General features: G+C 43.1%; 1 pseudogene; it reads left to right on the top strand.

Annotated features, from left to right (window-relative positions):
• Window positions 1–5,745: 5,745 nt before the first annotated feature.
• On the top strand, window positions 5,746–6,902 carry LOC103006908 (ribitol-5-phosphate xylosyltransferase 1-like; annotated as a pseudogene).
• The last annotated feature ends 830 nt before the right edge of the window (window positions 6,903–7,732 follow it).

Genomic DNA, 7,732 nt, shown 5'->3' with positions numbered 1-7,732 from the left:
ACCCCACAGATTTTTTAACTTACTTTCAAGAATTAAAACTCATTAGGGAATTCCCTGGCAGCCCAGTGGTGAGGACTCTGTACTTCCACTGCTTGGCGGGGGTTTGATCCCCGGTCTGGGAACTAAGATCCCGCATGCCGCTTTTCACAGCCCCCAAAAAAAAAAAAAAAACCTCATTAAAAAGTCCTGTTTAAAACTTTAATCACATACTCAAATCTGAGTCCCCCATCACCATACCCCAGCTCCACCCCAACCTAAGGCATCGTGACTACAGCCTACAGCACGGAAAGGAAGTACTTTACTGTCTATCTTTCCTCCATCTCCTTCACTCTCCTTCCCCTCCTACTGCTGCTTCCGGCTTCTCCAGGGTCAAAGCATGGGGCAGGGGGATTAGAGGAAAAGAAGCAAGTGTTTCTTTCATGGCTGGTACTGTTACAACACAGCAGACCCTGGTCTTGAGGTAGGAGCCCATTTGCTGGCTCTCTCCAGTGGGGTCATTTGTGGGGCTTTCAAAGGCTCACTCTGCGGACTACACGCCTGAAAAACCCCCTTCAAAGCAAATGCTCTCTCCCACTTCTCCCAGAAGTTTCTGGCAAACTGCTCAGCTCCTACTCAGAAATATATCATAGAGCAGCTTATTGCTGGGGTCCCTTCAGCCCACCAGCAATGCTCCTGGTTCAAGGCCAGCTATCTTCCATTGTAACTCTTGGAAGACGCATGTCCTCACCCTTAGAAATTCTGGTAGCGCAGACGTGCTCACTGTTGCCCTCTTCACTCATTTAGGGATCACTGTTTGTTCTGACCAGCCTCCCGCATTCCAGACTCATCAGGCAGGAAGCAAGCACCAGGTCCCATTCATTCATATCCCTAAATTCCAAAGACACACATCCATTTCTCCATGAATTCTCCACCCTGCTCTATTTCGATCCCAGGGTACCACTGGAGCCCCCAATTCTCTCACCTCATAAGAAGAGAAAGGGAAATGCCACAGTACTGTCCACTACCCCAGAGAGTCTTTAATCAAACCCTTTCTCCTGCATGAGTTGGAGGTATGTGATGGAAGGTTGATACCAGTTTTGCTGTCTTTTCACAATTTCTGCATGCATAGGGCAGCGCTAGTACACCATTCAGAAATCTGGGGATAATTATCACTTTTTGTTCTCAGCACTGGGGCTTCAGATGAAATATCAAGACACCATGAAAAATTCCATTTGATAGCCTGTTACACTTAAAACACACCATGACGCCTTCCATATAAACCCTCAGCCCTCAGCAGGGCTATCTGCAGACTACACAATGAGAAACAGAAAAGCTGTGACTATTGGCACAGTGCTGCATCTGGGCTGCTCAGATAAGACTTTTGGAAAGATTCAAACCACAGCCTTTTGCAATGGTTACACAATCACTTCCGGCCTACCGTCATGCTGAATTCATTCCAGAAAACTGAACATTCCTTAAGAGACTATCAGAAAACTAAAGTAGAAAGGGTTGTAATTGATGTGTAGAAATATCCTTTGGGGAACTGAAAATACAGGAGAAGAAAAGACTCAATTAGGACAAAATAGCTTTATACAGTTAAAGGCCATTCTGCAGAGAAGAGAATTAATAAATCATTTTGAATCATCCCAAGGAAGATGTTACAGAAGCCACAGAGAAGCCAGTTTTGGACCCAATAATATTCGTTCATTCACTCATTCATTCACTGACTTCCTGCTTTGCTCCAGGATCTGAGTTGGGGCTGGTGTTGCCATGTTAATAAGATTTGGTCCTTGCCTTCAAGGAGCTCAAAGAAAATCTCCATAATGGAATAAATACGGGAAGTAGTACAATGCCCCCTGGATCCCATACTTGTATATCCTGGATCCCATACTTGTATATCCTGGATGACAGTGAGGAGAGATGATTCAAAATTCAGGAGTGGGAGGAAAGAAGCAATGAAAGAGCTGATCTTTAGACTCCCTCCAACCCACCTAAACCTGAAGTTCTACCTATGCTCTGGAAGGCGCAGACATAAGGCATGATGTCCTGCTGGCAATTTGCATAAAATAGAATGAGAAAGTGAAGGAACTGACTTGGTTGCAGAAATTAATTTCAGACCAGAAAAAGGAGCAAAAATATACAGAGCCCGACATGAGGGATGTGTTCATCAAAATGCAGAGGACACTCAGTAACAGGATTTCCCAAGGAGTCCTAGTCCAGCAGAGGAATTCAGGTAGCTAGTAAGTAACGGAAATGCTTAGAAATGGTCTATATGTGCTTGTACTGAAACACAGAACAAGGGACAAAGATTTACAAAACTTGTCCAACAATATTAAATGGGACGTTTCCTGCCTCTACACTGTGACTGAGGGAGTGAGGGTGCTTAAATAATGTGCTGGACACACCAAGACATCCACCTCTAGCTTATATACAAGAAAGAGTGCCAACAAGATTGTTAGTCCCATGGTGTAGAAAATTACACCACTGCCCTCCCAAACCGTGTAGGAGGAGCTTCCAGAAAAGCAACAGTTTGCCATGTGAGGTAACATATTCACAGGTTCCAGGGCTTAAGGCATGCACATCTGTGGGGGGCATTTTTCTGCCTACCACTAGAGGGTTTGATCTGTGTTTCCTGGAGTTTGGGGAACACAGAGACTGGTGCCTGATTCTCACCTAGTAAAGTCCAAAGGGGAGAGGCCGGCTGGAGCTATCTGTGATGGAGAGCAAAGATAGAACACTGTACTTCTAGGATTTAGAGAGGCAACATGCCAGGTAACCTGTGGGCTAAACGGATGTTGCAGAGGAGAGCCAGGCTAGAGCCTCCTTGAAAGTACCCCATCTAAGAACACTGCCCACCAGGGTCCAGATTGCCTCAGCAGAAAGGTTACACAGTGTGAACTGCTGGAGTAGGGTTGAGGGCATGACACAAGAGGGCAGCAAGAGACTACCTCTCCCACGTCAGGAAATGTTTCAACCTCAGAGGTCTCCAACAGGGTGTCCCCAAAGAACCAACAAAAGCACCCTATTTGATAAATGGTCAGTATTTGGATGTCGACTATGCAGAGGGTTTTTGCAGACTAACACCAACTAGGTTTATTTTAAAAAGTCCCTCAACTTCTAGCCCCTCCTCGCTACCTAACCCTGGAGCATCTAGCAAGTAGATGCAAGAGGAAGAAAGAGGAAGACAGAAAAGGCAGACATTGCCTCCCCCCCTTCCCACTTCAAGACTCTGGGAGGACATGGAAGGAGAACCTTTTAATAGACATGCGATAGAAGTCTTGATTGGGCTAGAATTTTTAATAACTGAAACTGCTCTAATCCCCCATGTCCAGAAAAACAAAAACCTGAGCCACCATCCAGGAGCTTGGAATGGAGTTTATTTAAAGGTTTTATTTGAAGGCAGTGGTAAGAAAGAATAAAGTTGTTTCCTCCTGGCAGAGCACCCAAAGCCAGTACATCCAATATACTGATCACATTTGGGGGTTGGGACCTATCTAGGATCCTTTAAAAATCTGAATACTGCCCAACAGATGTGCACTTGCTCAACAAAAAACTGTAGACACATAAAAGAGAACCACCAATCCATCTCAGAGAGGCTAGAGCAGTCTTTGATGGATGAGATTTTGCCCAGAGACTTACCTATGCAATGGCACCTAAACTTCCCTGGAAGGGTCAGCTCTATACTGTGCTTTGTTTTGTTTAATGTCAGACTTGATTTAGGGCTTGACAAGTGAGTCTAGTTTTAAGCGAGGAAAGGAGGGAAAGCATTCCAGGAGGAAAGCATTACGCAAAGAAAGCGCTATAGACTGAATGTTTGTGTTCCCCCAAAATTCGTATGTTGAAACCTAATCCCCAATATGATGGTATCTGGAGGTGAGGCCTTTGGGAGGTGATTAGGCCATGAGGGTGGAGCCCTCAAGAATGGGATTAGTGCCCTTATAAAGTGACCCCAAAGAGCCCCCTTGCCCTTCCACCATGTGAGGACATCTATGAATCAGGAAGCAGGCTCTCCCCAGACACCAAATCTGCCTTGATCTTGGACTTCCCAGCCTCCAGAACTGTGAGAAATAAATTTCCGTTGTCAATAAGCCACCCAGTCTATCATATTCTGTTCCAGCAGCCGGAACAGATTGACAGAAGGAAAGCAATGGGATAGCAGGTGGGAATGAACAGGGCAACTGCAAGGAAAAGAGACCAGAGGTACTTGACTAGAGCAAAAGATGAGTGTCCAGGAAGCAGGAATAAGAAAGTTACCTAAGCAGGGCAGAGTCTTTAAAGATGGCAAAAGAAGTTTGGGTTTGTTGCAATGTATAAAAAAGAACCATTAGAGTTTCTGAGACTTGAGAATTGGCACATAAAAGTGTTTTCTTCTGTTCTGTTAATGAAAATAAGCAAAATGGGTTAGAAGAGAGGAGTGGGGGTGAGAACAGCTCAGGATCTGCTGCCGAATTCCTATGGTGACTCTGCTTTTTGAACGGAAGTTGGGACCTGTGATCAGACAAGTAGGATGCACATTAGATCAACAAAAAAGAATATCTGAATTAAGGATATCCCAGAAAATCTCTGGTTATTGTGTGTACAGGCATGTAGCAATGAGGAGGTGTGATTTCTTAACCCCTCCTTCTTTGTTATAACATGTTGCAAGATGAGATCTCCCCAATCCTTCTGAAACTGGCCTCTTTGGGGACACGCAGGAAGTTATTTAGCAACAGTTGCACCATTGTGAGATTTCATTCTTTTCCAAAGCTATGCATTAGTTAGACTTCTATTTACAACCATTCATCTCAAGCAACCAAAACAAAATTATTCTGAATGTGAATAAACTAGTTGGCTACCTCCATGAAGCTAGATTTCTCAGAATGTGCCACACTCCCTTCTTCATTCTTATTGCACAGTTGGGCGTCGTGGGTGGGTACCAGCCATGCCAACAGTATTAATACTTCTCAGGAAGGACAGTATAATTCCTCTCTGGGAAAATGTTTCTCACACACACACACTCCATTTAACAATACAACTATCAGATAACTAATAAGGACCTACTGTATAGCACAGGGAACTCTACTCAATTCTCTGTAGTGACCTATATGGGAAAAGAATCTAAAAAAGTGGATGTAATGGCGGACTCCGGGAGGGCTCCCACAAAGGAGTACTTCCCAGAACTTCTGCTGCCAGTGTCCTTGTCCCCGCGGTGAGCCACAGCCACCCCTCACCTCTGCAGGAGACCCTCCAACATTAGCAGTCCTGTTGAAGTCCTTCAATCAAATCCCGCTAGCCTTCAAAGTCTGATTCTCTGGGAATTCCTCTTCCCGTTGCCAGACCCCCAGGTTGGGAAGCCTGACGTGGGGCTCAGAACCTTCACTCGAATAACTGCTGGACCACAGCGGATGAGAGAATATGGAGCAGACTTGGACCCAAGCCATGGACTAAAACCAAGCCCAGCCAATCCCAGCCTCAATCAGCTGAACCCCAGATGAAAACTGAAGGAAGGTTCAATCACAAATAGTTACATAAATGCAAATCCAAGTAACCTGCACTTCTTGGCCCTGAAGATAATGGCCCAGCATCAAAGCCACAGGAAGGGCACTGAGGTGATAATGATGATGAGATGAGCAATGGCATGTGCACATGGGAAGGTGTTCATAGGAGGCTTCTTAAAACACAGAGCATCTTTTCCAGCCTTCTTTACCTATGTGCAAGTTCAGTGATAAGGAATGTGCCCTCTACTTATTATTCATCATTGAATGGTTCTGGATGAGAAGGAAATAATTGGGAACCTTCTGGAAAAAACAATCTACTTTGAGAAGTGAAGAATGGAATCCTTGGGAAGAAGATGAAAAAAATGAGCAAAAACACAGACTTCAGATATTAAGTAAGTCCACAAAAGAGAAAAAAGACTTCCATGTACAAATCTGGGGCAAAGCTGCCATTGGTTTGTATTTGGGAGCATATTTTTGAAGGTTGACTTGAGCCCACTGATGTGACTGCTCAGCGGAGAGAAGGAAATTTAGTTGTTGGAAGAACACATTACAGCTTCATCACTGGTCCAGCTGTGGTCCCCGGGTACTTCTCTGTTGATGAGAATAATGTGGTACTCGTTCTAAATGGAAGAGGAAAAAGCAAAGGTCTTTTTTGCCACCCAGGGGTTACTTTATCCACAAAATTTAGTGCAAACTCAAAAACTCCAGCATCTTGTTGTTAACAGTTTTGGTTGCAAATGAACATTGTAATAATGAATGGATAAACCAATTTCTCAAAAGAAATGGAGGCTCTGTGGAACTGCTTTTCATAATATATGACAGCCCCTGGATTAATAACATGGATGTTTTTCAATGGCCTTTAGGAGTAGCAACATACAGGAATTTTCCTGTGGTGGAGGCGAATTGGTCAATGCTGCATATGAAAGGCCATGTTTGTGTAATATCGTAGGAACCATTTATGAAAATTCATCCAGACAAGCACTAATGAACATTTTGAAACAAGATGGGAATGATAAGCTTTGTTGGGTTTCAGCAACAGAACAGTGGCAGCCTCAAGAAACAAATGAAAGCCTTAAGAATTATCAAGATGCTCTGCTTCAGAGTGATCTCACATTGCGCCCAGCAGGAGGAAACACGGAGTGTTACAGAATATATAAGGCTTGCTCCTATGGCTTCGTTCCCGTGGTAGAAGATGTAATGACAGCTGGCAGCTGTGGAAATTCATCTGTTTACCATAATGCTCCTCTGCAGTTACTCAAGTCCATGAATGCTCCCTTTATCTTTATTAAGAACTGGAAGGAACTTCCAATTTTAGAAAAAGAGAAAACTATAATTTTACAAGAAAAGATTCAAAGAAGAAAAAGGTTACTTCACTGGTATCAATACTTCAAAGCAGAGCTAAAAGTGAGATTTATTAATATTGTGGAAAGTTCATTTTTAAAGAATAATAAAGGTTAACTAATTCAAAAATTAATTAAAAAATTTAAAAGTGGATATATGTTTATGTATAACTGATTCACCTTGCTATACAGCAGAAACTAACACAATGTTGTAATTCAACTATACGTCAATAAAAATTAAAAAAAAAAAAACAAGTATTGTATAACCTTAGCTCTCTCTGTCTTGATTTCTTTACTCAACTCCCACTACCATTAAGTTCCCCTCCATGCACTACAGCCACATGAGGTTGACATTAAGTTTGACATAATTTTCTAAGTTTTGAAGCAGTAGAAGAAACTACAAATGACAGGACCAATCACTTTATCATTAAAAATTCAAAATTTGTGCTAAAAATTTTTTTTTTAATGGAAAGAAACACAAGGGACAAAATAATATTTATAGTAATTAAATAAGCAAAGGGTTAATACCTACGTTAAAATGCACTTATGAGGGCTTCCCTGGTGGCGCAGTGGTTGAGAATCTGCCTGCCAATAAAGGGGATACGGGTTCGAGCCCTGGTTTGGGAAGATCCCACATGCCGCGGAGCAACTGGGCCCGTGAGCCACAATTACTGAGCCTGCGCGTCTGGAGCCTGTGCTCCGCAACAAGAGAGGCCGCGATAGTGAGAGGCCCGCGCACCGCGATGAAGAGTGGCCCCCACTTGCCGCAATTAGAGAAAGCCCTCGCCCAGAAACGAAGACCCAACACAGCCATAAATAAATAAATAAATAAAATTAAAAAAAAAAAAAAGTTACCAGAAGCAGAAACTAACACACCATTGTAAAGCAATTATAAAAAAAAAAAAAAAAATGCACTTGTGAAAATTTCATAAGAAC

This window comes from Balaenoptera acutorostrata, chromosome 11 (genome assembly GCF_949987535.1).
Source record: "Balaenoptera acutorostrata chromosome 11, mBalAcu1.1, whole genome shotgun sequence".
Lineage (NCBI taxonomy): Eukaryota > Metazoa > Chordata > Mammalia > Artiodactyla > Balaenopteridae > Balaenoptera > Balaenoptera acutorostrata.
The sequence above is the reverse complement of the archived record's forward strand: the minus strand, read 5'-3'. Positions and strand labels throughout refer to the sequence as shown.